This window comes from Notamacropus eugenii, chromosome 4 (genome assembly GCF_028372415.1).
Source record: "Notamacropus eugenii isolate mMacEug1 chromosome 4, mMacEug1.pri_v2, whole genome shotgun sequence".
NCBI classification, from domain to species: Eukaryota; Metazoa; Chordata; class Mammalia; order Diprotodontia; family Macropodidae; genus Notamacropus; species Notamacropus eugenii.
Window position 1 is genome coordinate 106335707 of NC_092875.1, and position 14871 is coordinate 106350577.

Here is a 14871-nt window from a genome sequence, read left to right on the forward strand (position 1 = left end):
GGAGCCGAGGGGTTCGGCTCTCTCCCTCCCATCCACGTGGCTCCGAGAGTGCTATATTAGGTTCGCAGGAAGCCGGCCCGGAGAGAAAGCCGAGCCGGGGTTCGGGGGGCGGGGGAGCGAAGCCCTGCGGACGCCGAGAGGGCGGAGAGGAAGGAGGAGGAGGAGGAGGCCTCAGCGTGTCGGTTGCACACGAGCGGCGAGCTCTAGCTCCGTCTCCCTCACTCCACTCGCCCCAGGGAGCCGGCTCCTCCCCTCCCCGCTCCTCCCCCCATGCCCCCAATCCACGAAAACCTCCTCCCCTCTCCCACTCATAGCCCAGGGAAGGTGTTCCGGGGACCCAGCCCCGCCCCTGCCTCCGCCCCCTGGCTCCCCGGGCTCCCCCACTATGCCTGACAGTTTCGACACTTGGCAAAGACAAAGAGCGAGAGACGGCGGGCAGGAGAACGAGGAGGGAGAGATGGAAGGGGTCGTGTGAAACCCGAGTGCCCAGGACCCCACTCCCCTCTGTCCGTCTCAGAGCCTCCCCCACCCCTGCCCCCCACCCCCGGCCCGGCCCGGTCCACACGCCCGTTTACCCACCCAGCGGACCAGTCCACGAAACTCTGCACGCCTCCGACCACGGTGAGTGTCGGCGCTGGGTCTGCACTGCCTGCGTCTAGGAGCGGAACGAACTGAGGGGCGGGGAGAGGGGTTCCACGGCGCAGCTGGCGGGGGCTCAGGAGAGAGGGATGGAAGAGGGGAGTGGAGGGACTCCCCCTGTGTGCAGTCCCCAGTGTTTTCTTCTCTGGGACGAGCTGGGACAGGGGGGCGCTGGGGATTCGAGGAAAGGCCAGGGGAAGTAGAGATGGCATGGGTACCGATGGGCGCAGAGAGGCGTGGGGAAGTGGAGAGAGAAGCGCTCTGGAGGGGAGCTCCCAGAAAATAGAACGGGGGGACAAGGACAGGGGGCGTGGGCCAGGGCAAAGTCCCAGAGCTGGCGAGGAGCGGACCACCAGATACCACCGTCTCTACCCACACTCTGCCCTCCTCTTGAAATAGATCCTTGAGAGAGCAGAGAAGCAGCGCCTCCTTCTTCCCGGGGTACGTGGGGGTAGAGGGAAGGCGGGGGTCACCTAGGGCCCCAAGATTCTAGATCCCGGGGTCTCTGGGACAGGACTGGAGGGAGCAAGGCGGAGAAAGCAGGGACGCCTGGGTTAATTCTGCAAAAACCAAAACAAGCAAAACCTCTTGGACGAAACAGAGTGAAAGGTCCCGGCTCCGCTCCCACTCCACTTGGGCAGAAGTGACGAGTTGCTGGAGGTGGGGGAGTGGGAGCAAGAGGGATGAGGGGTCCGTGGGTGCCCCGACCTTGGAAGGGGAAGGAGGAGAGGGAAAACGGGACGGGGGCTTCGCCCGGAGCGCTCCTTAAGCCTCTCGCGTTCAGCATCGCCTACCCTGTCACCGTTAGGTGAAGCGTCTGCTCAGAAAAGCCAGGAAAGCTTAGTAACTTAGCAACTTTCTCCGTCCTTTCTTTTTATCTGCCTTTCCCTCCCTCCCAACTCCCTCCACCTCCTTTTTCACTTTTGCCCTGGAGTTTGACTTTCTGGGGGGGGGGGGGGGGGGGGCAGGACGGGGGGTAGAATTCTCTTATCTCAGTTGGGTTGCCAGTGGACTAGATGGGACCCAGTAAAAGCAGGGGTTGGGAGCGCCCAGGAGTGGTGCAACTTTTGGAGCCTGACTCCTCTAGTCTGGCAAGACCTAGGGAGCTAGGCTAGGGGGTTGGGACTCCCTGAACTAGAAATGGGGCAGATTTTTTTTTTCCTGTTAGTGGAAAGTTGAGGGTGGACCTTGCTCAGCACAGGTAACAGCTCTGCGGTCTCTTTACCCAACTCCTCCATCTCGATCCCTGGGGAAAGAATATTTGACTCCTAAAGTCTCATTTCATCCTTGCTTTTCCCTGGCCCTTTCTTCAAGCAGTTAATCAGGGGTACCCTCTTTCCCAGCCCTGTTTTTTTTTTAAAGGAAAGCAAAGGAAAGGGAAGAAGGGAAGGAAGGAAGGAAGGAAGAGAGGGAGGGAGGAAGATAGGAAGATTACTAGAATTTATCCACCTCTTTCTCAGCACTATTTTTTAAAAGGAAAGAAAAAGAAAGAAAAAGATTACTAGAGCTAATCCAGCTCTTTCCTAGAACCATTTTTAAAAAAAGGAAGAAAGAACAGAAGAAAGCGAGAAAGGAAGGAAGAAAGAAAGAAAAGGAAGCTAATTATTGTGTTAGGAGAAGGAGCTAACTGGATGTAGACATCTCATCTCCCAGCTGAGTTAGCGCCTTGTTTGGGTGGCCTTTTTTAGGAAGACAGAGGGGAACTTCTTAAGGAAAAGAAAATTCTATGGATGTAGGTTTAAATCAAGTTTATTTGGTCTAGTTCTAGGTTCAAGTGCCAGCTGAGATGACCTTGAACAAATCACTTCTCTCTGATCTTAGTTTTTTCATCAGTAAAGGAATAGGGTGAGACTATATGACCTCTGAAGTCCCTTCCAGCTCTGAATCTCTAATCCTTCAGGGTTGCTTGACTACGTGCTTAATCTTAATCTCTCTCCTTCACAGTTTACTCTTCTGTGAAGCCCTTATAATTGCTCCCTAATGCTATCTACGTCCAAGAGTTGTTTTGAGGAAAGTGTTTTGTTTTGCTTTGCAAACATGTTTGCTTTGCAAACATGAATTACTCTTATTGGACTTTGGTAGAAATGGAATTTATTGCATCCGCCATTTCCCCAGAAATGTTTGGTCTCCAGGGCAAAAAGAATTTGGAAACATGGGTTTTGGAAAACAAGGAAACACTGAAAGAGTTTCTCCAAAGAGGTCAGTAGTAGTCCTAGATGAGAACACTTCCTTTTGACAGGTGAGAAGAGAGAAGCCCAGGAAAGTGAGAAGTGACTTGACCAAGGTTACGTTTTCATTTATTAGCCTCTTCCAATTTAGAAAATTAGGTTGTGTTGAACAGTTTTCCTATTGGCTCTTTACTTCTCTGGACTCCAGCTCCCAGCTCCCTTTCTGGAGGGACTAGTGTCTTCCCTGTCCTGGTCTGATAACCCAAGCCCGTTAGCATGCTTAGCTCCGTGGGGTCTATGATATTGGAAAGGTGCATTCCTGGGTGTGGTGTTTAATCCAAGAGAGTTCTAGCCTTTAGATTGTATAGAACTCTCTCCTTTTTCAGATCTATGGAGATATAGGAAAAGGCATGTGTGATTCCCAAGGTATGCCTGGACTGACGTGTGGAGAAGAGATGGAAAGTTGAAGAAATGTAGAAATGTCTGGATAGAGGACAGATGTGAAAGGGTTTTTATTCTGCACTTGAACCTTGACTAAAGGAAAAACTAGAATTCTGTATCCCCCTCGCCCAGTTGTACCTCTACCACACAAACATGCACACACACACACATGCACACACATGCACACACACAGACATGCGCTCGCGCACGCACACAAGCTCAGCTTGGACCTTTGGACTCACTTTGCATCCCCTGAAGTAGCAGTCTTGTACCAGACTAAGGAAAGGAGGAGAGAATGATCTGTTTGACTAAAGTGGACTGCCCCTCTGAGGTTCTTCTGGGTATTACTTTCTTTGGTATCTTCCTGTGTGTATTGACTTGAGGTGGTGGTGACATCCACTGGGTTGCAAAGCTGGAGCTGGGATGATATGAAGCAGGGCAGGAATTTTGGAGAGAGTTTGGAGAGAAGTCTGGGACAGTTTCCTAATCTCTTAATCTGTTCGGGTAGTAACTGAAATTATCTAGTTTAATCTTTCTACAAGGCAGGACCACAGCTAACAGATTAGGAGGCATAATATATTGTGATCTAGCAATTCTGGGGTGGGGGTAGGGGTACTTTGTCTGGGGTAGAACTTTGCTGGAAAAAAGCCCAAATCATACAAACCCAAAGCACATCTCTTCCTATATTTATTCCTTTGATAGATTTCAGACCCTGATCTGCCTTTTTCCTTTGGTCAGGCTGATGACTTTAACCCCTCCCCTCCCCCTCCTTCAGTTGAAATAAACAGGAAACAACTAAAAGGTAGAAAAAGGAGTTTTTTCAAAGGGGTGCTGGAAATCAGGAGGACACAATGTGATCTGTTCTTTGTTGTACATCCCCCTCCCCATTTTGGTCTACCAATAGAAATGAAGTTTTTGTTGATAAATGCAGAATTGACAGTGTTGAACCTTGTGACTGACATGACTGCTCTTTACAATGAAACCAAATTGTTCATGCTCCCTAGTCTTTTCCTTTAGCTCAGAAGAGTTTCAAAGACTTTACCCAAGATAGTAGCAGTAGTCTGCCCCCTTTTGGATGTGAAGAGATGTAACAAAGATTTTTTAGGTCCTGAGAGTTTTAGCCACTATCTCTGCTAAGTTCCACATCTTTGAGTCTCTCAGTTTTCTGGGTATATATTATTCCAGGTACACACTCTCACATACACACACACACACACACACACACACACACACACACACACACACACACGAGCGCACTCCCCTCCTACCCACACCTACAAATGCAGAAGTCTTCTGGTTAGCCCTGTTGTTAAACTAAGCTAAGTAAATTCCTAGGTCTTATAGAAAGGGTTCTGGATTTGGAATCAGAATGCCTGAATTCAGATTCCAATTCTGCTATTTACTTACATATGGGATCTCAGGCAAACTACTTCAAATCTGTGGGAATCCATTCTTCAGTAAAAAAAAAAAAAAAAAAGAGTTTGGACTATATAGTCCCTAAAGTACCTTCAAGCTCTGGATCCTGTGACTTTTTATTTACAGAATGCTAGAGAGAAACTCACACTGATCTGGGTATCTGGAGATCTGGATTCCATTCCTAGGTCTCCACTGACTAGCAATGAAATGGTGTGTTGGGCTAGAATTCAAAGATTCTTAACCTGGAGTCCATGAACTTTTAAAAATATTTTGATAACTATATTTCAATATAATTGATTTCCTTTTTTAATCCTTTGTATTTCATTTGGTGCACTTAAAAACGTGATTCTGAGAGTCCAGAGGCTTCACTAGACTGCCCAAGAAAAGTTAAAAACCTCCAAGGGGGATGATCTAGGAGTTTTTCCCAGCTGTAACAATCGTTCATCTACAACAGATTCAACAAGGAATCCAACAAGGCAGTTATCAGTCTCTCCTGTCGTCCTTGTGTTCAAAAGGGGCAATTGCAGGCTGCAGGATAATGTAGAGCTCTGTTTGAATACAACTAGTGTTAGGATTAGTAGTAAATGAATGTGCCTAGTGGAGTACCCCTATGCTTTTATCCTGCACTCTGTGCTTTTCAACATTTTTTTTATCAAGGATACATACATGAAGTCCAATGACTAGCTGTGAACCGTTAAGTCTCATTTCTGACACATGCTAGCTATTCAAGCATGGAGAGGTCACTTAACCTCTTAGGGCCCCAGGCAAATTTCTAAGACCATATGTCTAGCTCTCAATATCTTTTTTCTTCCAGATAATCTCTAAGATCTTCTCCAGTGCTAAAAGTCTATGATTTTACTTAATAGTTGTTATCCCTCAAGGGATTTGAACCTTCCCCCACCACTATGCCACAAAATTAGTCACCAGAATTATGAAATAATGGAATTAGTCAGGCCCTCAAATCCATTACATAAGTAATCTTTCCTACCTCATGACTCTCATAGCCCTTTGTATCTGTCTAACGTGCATAATGTGTTTTATTTTCTGTTGTGGTTATTTGTTGTACCTTTCTTTGATCCAATAAGATTTTAATTTCCTTGAGTATATATGGCCGACATTATTGCTATTTTATTGCTTTTATTGCAATAGGATGTTCCCTTACATAAAGCAGTACTTTTTTTTCTCTAAGATAATAATGCTATTTTTTTCACAATTCCAAACTTGACAAAGATTAAGAAACAGGAACATTTCTATAACCAAAAAGAAAAAAATTAACAATAGAGGATTACGTATGAAACCATGAATCTCTATTCTGTATATAGGTTGTCTTTTTTTTTAACAACATATATATATAATAACATATAACAAATTCAACACGTTAGCTCCAAAGCAGTTCTGTTTTGTCTTTTTCTTTCTCTGGACTTCATTATGTTCTATTTTATTCATTAAAAAATGTTTCATTCTTATTCTTAATTTCTTTATCCTTTTTTTGAGTCACTGACGTTAACTATTCCTTTTTCATACCTCAAACAAAAAGTCCTTCTTTGTAACAAACAGATATGATCAAACAAAACAAGTCAACACATTGATCGTGTCTCCAAATGAATATATCAGTCTATACTTCTCTGCCAAGAGGTAGGAAACATGGGTTCAGCACCAGTCTTCTGAAATTGAGGTTGGCGGTTGTTTTGATGAGAGTTCTTAAGCCTTTCAAGGCTATTTGGTTTTACAGCATTGTAGTCATTATATAAAGTGTTTTATTGGTTTTGTTTATTTCCCTCTGTTTGAGTTCATACTTGGCTTCCTAGGTTTGTATTTCCATTCATAAGCCATAATTTGTTCAATTATTTTCTAATTATTATTATACCCTCTTAGTTTTCACTTCTTCATTACAACAAAAAGGGCTGTTTAATATTTTTGTATACATGGGATCTTTCCATCTTTCTGTGCTCTGTTTGGGGATAGATGCATAGTAGTAGTAGTAGTAGTAGTAGTAGTAGTAGTAGTAGTAGTACTAGTAGTACTAGTACCAGTACTAGTACTAGTACTAGTACTAGTAAGTAGTACTAGTAAGTAGTACTAGTAGTAGTATCACCAGGTCAGGGTATATACGCAGTTTAGTGACTTCAGGGCATAATTCCAAATTGCTTTCCAGAATGACTGGGTCACTGCCACCAACGATAGGTTAATGTGTCCTCCAACAATTGTTATTGCCCCTTTTTGTCATCTTTGCCAATCTGATGGATACAAAGTAGGTCAGTAATAGCTTCTTAATAAAGGTGTGTTGGAAGCTGTTGAATCAATAATAGATTCTCCTACTGCCAATTTGGACCACACCTTCCTTTGTGGGGCTGGAAATCTTCCCCATTTCCGGGATGGGGATTACTATCTTGTTAGGTTTAGGGAAAGTTGTGTAATCCAGTAATCACAGTATTAATCTCATACCCTGGGTGTTCTCTTTTGGAATTAAGACCCTAGGAAATTTCTCTTGTTTTAGTGTGAGAAGCAGCTTTTGTAGTTGCTGCTGTTCAGTCTTTTCAGTCATGTCCTCACTTGGGATTTTCTTGGCACAGATAGTGGAGTGGCTGCAGCTCATTTTATAGATGAAAAACTGAGGCAAACAGGTTTAAATGACTTACTCAGGGTCACACAGCCAGTAAGTGTGTGAGGCGAGATTTGAACTCAGGAAGATAAGTCTTTGTGATATCAAGCCCGATGCTTTATCCACTGTATCACCTAGAAAAGCAGCTGGTAGAATAAAAAGATTGCTGAAGCTGGGGCCAAAAGATCTGCATTTAAATTCAGAGCAAATCACATCACTTTCCATTCCTCATCTGTAAAATGATATTAATAATCCTTGCACTACTTATATTACAGAACAGTTGTAAGGAAAGTGATTTTTATATATTCAGACATTTTTTGTGTAGTCATTTTTCAATTGTGTCTGACTATTTGTGACCCCTTTTGGAGTTTTCTTGGCAAAGATACTGGAGTGGTCTGCCATTTCCTTCTCCAGTTTGTTTTACAGATGAAGAACTGAGGCAAACACAATTAAGTGACTTGTCCAGGGTTATACAGCCAGTGTGTGAGACTGGATTTGAATTCAGGTCTTCTTGACTCCAGGCCCAGCACTCTATCCACTGTGCCACCTACCTGCTTTTATAGTACTTACTATGTGCCTGGTACCATGCTAAGATTTACAAATTTTATCTCATCTGATCCTCACAACCCTAGGAGGTAGGTGTTATTATTAACCCCTTTTTACAGTTGAGAAACTGAGGCAGATAGAAGTTAAGGGACTTATCTAGGGTCACACAGCTAGTAAGTAACTGAGGCAGAATTTTAACTCAGATCTTCCTGACTAGAGGCCCAATGCTCCATCCTCTGTACCCCCTAGTCATCACCCCCCCCCAAAAAAATAGCCCCTGCAATCAAAGAGCATACATTCTATAGTGGCTAGAAAATGTAAAAAAAAAAAAAAGCAAAAATTAAAAAATTTAGAAAGTAATGCAAATTCATTTCAAGAAGGAAAGAGTCACTGAGGGTGTGGGGTAGGAAGAGATCAGCCCACAACATGGCACCTGAGTTGTACTTTGGAGGAAGCAAGGGATTCCAGAGGTTGGAAGGGTATGCATTCCAGGCGCAGGTAGGGTGGCAGGCTGACAGAATATCACTTATGGGGAACAGTTTGCAATACAGTTTGACTGGCCCTAGAAGCATGGAGGGAAATAAGACTGGATTACCAAGATTTCTTGAAATCACCAATATTCATTGGACAACAAATTCTTAAAGCATAATTATTTGTTGTCCAGATTCTGAGAGGTCAGACTGAAGCCTCAAACCTGGAGATGTAAAGTCGCCTACTTAATTTATACCTATACTGGGAAAATTAATATGGAGATGTGAACTAAGTCATCTTAGGAGTCTATTCCCTTTACTCTGCTCCAACCTGTGTAGGATAACAAGAACAAGGATTTAGAACTAGAGAGGGCATTAGAGAAAATTTAGTCAGTATAACACACTCATTTTTCAGATGGAGAAATTGAGGCCCAGAGAAGGGGAAGTATGATTAAGATGGCTCCTGAGTCAGAGGTCCTGGGTTTGAATCTCAGCTCTCTCACCACCTATGTGGTCATGTGATCCTGCTGGGCCCCTGTTTCCTCTGTAAAATAAGGATGTTAGACATATCATCCATAAGGAAAGTAGTATTTATATACTGGCTGCTATATGCAAGGCACTGTTCTAAGGAATTTACAAATAGTACGAGGCTCACAACAAACCTGGGAGGTAGGTACTATTTTCATCTTCGTTAAGATTCTTTCCAGTTTTAAATCTGTGATTCTGTGAGCCTATGAAGTGACCTACTTCCTTGAACTGGATAGTTCATAACTGAGCCTTGGGATTAGAACTCAGGTCCTCCTGCTCCAAATAGAGTGATTTTTTTTTCCCCATGTGCATCACTGTATAAACTCACTGTGTGTTTTTTTAATTAAAATCAAAGTGGATGGCTTGAATACTACCACTGATGAAAATCTCACTACCTCATGAGGATACTCATCAGATTTTCAGACAGCTCTCTCTTATGGTTCTGAATGTGAAATCACACAGCAGGATGGCAATGACATTTTATTATGGCCATTTGTTAGGTCTTTTAGCAAGATGGCACATGGCCCAAGTGCCAGGCCCCATTTGGATTTAATTTAACTCTGTTCCTAATCAGTGGAAATATTCAACTTTGCATTTTTCTCCAGGGTATTAAAACAGTTTTGCTTAGTGCCTAGAGATCTGGCTCCTGAATTAGGAAAACCTGGCTTCCAATTCCATCTCTGACATATACTGGCTACGCAAGTCATTTGAACCAAGGCAGCCAAAATTAGAAAGACAGAAGAAAATGAGGGAGGGGGTAATTTTACAACAAACTTCTCTGATAAAGGCCTTATTTCTTAAATATAGAGGAAAATAAGTCAAACTTATAAAATAATAACCATTCCCCAATTGATATGTGGTCAAAGGATACAAACAGGCAGTTTTCAAATAGAGAAACCATAGCTATCTATAGTTATATGAAAAAATGTTCTGTCACTAGTGATTAGAAAAATGCAAATTAATACAACTTTAGGTGCCACCTTACACCTATCAGAAATGAAAAATGGTGGATGGGATATGGGAAAACATGTACATTAATAATCTGCTGGTGGAATTGTGAACTGATCCAGTCATTCTGAAGAACAACTTGAAAAATGCCCAAAGGGCTGTAAAACTATGTATACTCTTTGATCTACAGTGACCAGGTCTGTATCCCAGAGACATGAAAGAAAAAGGAAGAGGACCTATATGCACGAAATATTTATAGAAACTCTTTTTATGGTGGCAAAGAACTGCAAATTGAGGGGATACCCATTAACTAGGGAATGGCTGAACAAATTGTAGAATATGATTGTGATGGAGTATTATTGTGCTATAAGAAATGATAAGAAACATAAAAAAAGAAAGAAATCACTTCCATCAGCAATATGGGCCAGTGGATTAGAAAAGTATGCCCCACCAAAAAAAAAATAATGATGGGGGTAGGGTGAGGGTTGGTTTCAGAAAACCCTGGAAAAACCTATATGAATTGATGCATAGTGAAGTGAGCAGAACCAGGAGATCATTGTACACGAGAGCAACATTGTAATAATGAAAACATTATAACAATGAACAACTGTGAAAGACTTAAGTACTCTGATCAGTACAATGAGCCAAGTCAATTCTTAACGGCTTATGATGAAAAATACTATCTCTACCTTCAGAGAGAGAACTGATGAACTCTTAAGTATAGATGAAGAATACTTTTTCATTTTATTTTTCTTGCTTTTTTTGCAACATTGCTAATATAGAAATCTATTTTGTATGACATTCCATGTATAATTGACATATTGCTTACCATCTTAAGGGCGGGGAAAGAGGCTGGAGGGAGGGAAAGAATTTGGAAATCAATTTTTTTAAATGTTAAAAATAAACAACAGTTTTTAAAAAATCTTTCAGTGTACCAGGTCCCTTTCTAAGACTTGAAGAAAATAAGAGGTAGAGGGAGTTACTCAATGGGAGCCCCCTAGACAGATGGAATATAGGTCTGATCAAATCTATCTATCTATCTCTCCATCTCTTTATAAATCATGTGTGTTTGTTCATCCTTCATTGCTGAAGAAGACCATGCCATCAGAGAAATAATGACATGACTTGCACTTGACTTTGTTTTGAGTGAGGGAGGGCTGTGCAGGTCATCAGCCTCACTTCTCCTCCAGAGCCACCTGAATCCAATGACCAGATATTCATCAGGATAACTGGAGATGACCCAGGATGAGGCAATTGGGGTTAAGTGACTTGCCCAAGATCACACAGCTAGTGAGTGTCAAGTGTCTGAAGTGAGATTTGAACTCAGGTCCTCCTGACTCCTGCACTGGTGCTCTATCCACTGCACCCTCTCTATAAATATATATGTATAAAGATATATAAACAGATTTATAGAATATGTGTATATGTTTCTCTGTTAAATATCTGTCTTCTCAGATAGAGTCTCATTAAAAAGGACAGGGTAGTGCTTTGGTAAGAGCAGTGAGTCAGAATACCTGGATCTCAGTCCTACTTGTACAAGACTTTGAGCAAGTCATTTTCCTCCCCTGGACCTCCATTTTCTCATTTGTAAAAAGAAGGAGTTGGAGAAGATAATCTCTAAAGTTTCTCCCAATCCAGACCTTCAGTCTCTGATTTTAATTTTCAGTGTTTTAGGAAGAAAGAAAAAGTGAACATGAACCCTGAGACACTAATTGGAAATTTACTATCCTAATCTCAATGCTGCTTAAATACAGTCAGTTTGAACACATATTCAACAATTTGACCACAGTTGCCCAAATTTACTTTCAAACACATTTACTTAGAAGGAAGCAATTGAGTAGGACAAAGAATTCTGACTGCTGATACACTGGATTCAGTGGAATGGTGCCAAAGAATCATTTCTATCTGGATTGCATGAAACCGCTCTACAATAAAAATCAAACCTGTCTAATTAAACATTTACCTTCTGGGAAATTCAAGCATATTTAAAAACAACAACAAAACAGGTTTCTTTTTTATTCAGTAGACTGGACCAAAGGAAAAAAGCCTACTTTTGAATGTATAGTAATAAAGGTATCTCTTCTATAAATTGCTATTGAATCTTTGAACTAGAAGAGTCGTCCAAGGCAACTTAGTACAACTCATCTGATAGATTATTGATTCATTCATTCTTCAAGCATTTATGTACTAGGGGCTGTGCTGGCTTTCTAGTCGTCTCTATGGCATCTTCAACAAATGGTTATCCAGCCTCTGTTTTATCTCCAGTGATAGGTCCTCACTAGCTCCTGAGGTAGTATCTGTATGGATGATTCTCCAATCACTTTGTCTAGACTTAATCTCTCTCCTGACTCCCAGTCTCACATCTCCAAATGCCTATTGAACATCTCGAACTGGATGTCTCATGGGCATCTTAAATTGAACGTATACAAAACTGAACTGCCTCATCTTCCTTATATTGGTCTCTTGGCTTCCCTGACTTATTTCCTGTTTCAGCTAGCATAGATAGATAGATAGATAGATAGATAGATAGATAGATAGATAGATAGATAGATAGATAGATATAGATAGATACAGATATGTGTATATATATCTATATATACACACATACATATATATGTATGTGTGTATATACATATATATGTAAATATATGTGTGTGTATATATATGCAAGAAGCCTTCCTGAACTGTGGCACATTCCCTCTGAAACTACTCTCAGTTTACCCCTTCTGTGTCGTATTTGTACATAGTTATTTGCATGTTGTCTGCATGAGTCCATGAGCTCCTTGAGAGCAAGGACTGTTTTTTCACCTTTCTTGGGGTCCCACTTAGTGCAATGCTTGGCAGAGTACTTGGTCACTTGCTTGTTAACATTTTCTTTCAACTTTTAGATGGCTCCAATTCCTAGAATTTAATAATAAATTTAATAGATGAGAAAACTGAGGCTCAGAGATTAAGTGACTTATCCAAGATTATCTAACTAATGAGTCTTAGAGCCTGGATTCCAACCCATCTTTCTGCTGAATTCAAGTTTACCATACTTTTTAAGTTCAACTGACTGAGTTACAGGTTTTTGTTCAATTGATTTGAATTTTGGCTCTCAGGGAGGAAGATTTCAGTTCAGTGTCAGGACAAAACCACAAAAGGGCAAGTCACAGGCTTCCTAAGGAAAGGTTAGCCCTACCTCATTTACACACACACACACACACACACACACACACACACACACACACACACGCACACACACACACTCACACACATGCACCAGGATACTTCTAAAACATCGGTGAACAGGAGCTACTTCCTCCTCCATCCCATAATGCTTTCTCCCTAAATCAATCAGCATCCAGAGTAATCACTACAATCATCTCTACATTTTGATGATGGTTTCAGATGGTGGAGATACAATTGAAGGAAGGGTGGTATTGTACATTGATGTCAATGAGGACAACCGTCAGAATGAGAACAGTTTGTTCCAAAGTTTGTTCCATGGATAACCATGAGGCTGAAGAAGGTGCTGTGGAACGTTTAGAGCTTGGTCAGATGTAGAAGATGCCAAGTTATTCACTCTACCCTGGGTTGTCACCAATCAACCTGACTTTTGTCTTACCACTGAACTTCGATGATGGCAAGAGAGAGTGAAGCTGACTGTGCAGCTCTGCCTCACTTAAATCTAATTCAGGAGAAAGTCAAGACATCACCTTTATAATGTCATTGGTCATCTTGAAAATCAAATAACAATTTAGAGAACTAATGTTGACTTTGAAAACTACAAATTAACATTATCTCTGTTGTACTGCATTTTTACCTATTTTTGTTAAACACTTCACAAATACAGTTTAATTTGGTGTGACTGAGAATTTGACACCTCTGATAATGTTCACTGGAAAGGGCTTTGCAGAAGACAGGATCTAAGCTCAACTCTGTGAAATCCAGGAGAAAGACTAGACAAATCACTTCCCTGCAATGGATCTTCCTCAGTTTTTTCATATGTAAAATGGAAGTTATAGGATTGTAACCTACTAAACTAACTTAAATTACTACCAATGTCCCAGCTTTAAAGTTATTACCATTCTAATATGATAGAAATAACAATAGTAAACATTTTAAGATTTCTGAAGTATTTTAGAAATACGGTCTCATTTGATTCTCACAGCTACTCTCAGAGGTAGGTCCTATTATTATCCCCAATTTACAAATTAGCACACTGAGGCAAACAGAGGTTAAGTGACTTGCCCAGCCAGGATCACACAGCAATTAAATGTCTCAGGCTATATTCGAACTCAGGTCTGGCTCTCTACTGTGACTGAAAATGGTGTATTATTCACTCCATCAACATTTTTATTAAAAGAATTTAATCAGTATCAGTCTTGGTCCTGAAAGAGACAAAAAGTAAACAGAAATTGGTCTTCGCTGCTCCAGGATTTTTTTAAAATGCTGTTAATTCTACCACCTGGTGGAGAATTGGATGAATGCGAACTATTGCTTGGGAAAGATTTCAGTAGTAACAATGAGAATATATTTGTCTTTATGGAAAATATTTTTGGTTATTTCTAATGCATAATTCTGTGTTTCAAAATCCAACCCTTAAGGGAGAAGAAATCACCGTGTGTCAGAAACTCTATACATTGTAATATACCTTTGCTTGCTTTAGTTAATCCTTACATAAATTACCATGCAAATTAAGCCAAACATATGACCTTTGCCAGAGAGAAACTTAATGTGCTATGCATCTGGATATCAATTAGAAAATTCATCAGGTCCAGCAGGTATGCAGTCTGAAGATTTAGCTGTTCGTGAATGGGAACATTGGGCCTGCTGGCTACAGTTTTCACCTTCCTCTGGATAATTGCTATTGCATGCTCACAGACAGTGTCAGAGCCCAGGGATATTGACTTCATGCAGTGTTCACTCTAATTGGTTGATTGAGGAGAAAGGCAGGGCAACTTCTTGTTTAGATAGGCAGGACCAGGAGGAATTGTAGAATCTCAGTCAGAAGGGTGCCCTGGAGGAGACCTTCGAGGAAGAATGGTTCCAAGAAATTATTCTTTAGAGATCCTAATATATATTAAAATGCTCCAATCTTGCCCCCTCCTTTCTCTTCTCTTCCCTACTT

At 41.4% G+C, this 14871-nt stretch overlaps 1 protein-coding gene across 2 annotated transcripts in view; it reads left to right on the top strand.

The window, feature by feature from the left end:
* Window positions 1-483: 483 nt before the first annotated feature.
* The window catches only part of ST3GAL1 (ST3 beta-galactoside alpha-2,3-sialyltransferase 1), a 131052-nt gene continuing 116664 nt past the window's right edge, over window positions 484-14871 (top strand). For both annotated transcript variants that reach the window (XM_072603004.1, XM_072603003.1), the window contains exon 1: window positions 484-621. The gene's annotated coding sequence lies outside the window, so the exon portion shown is untranslated. The remainder of the gene's footprint in view (window positions 622-14871) is intronic.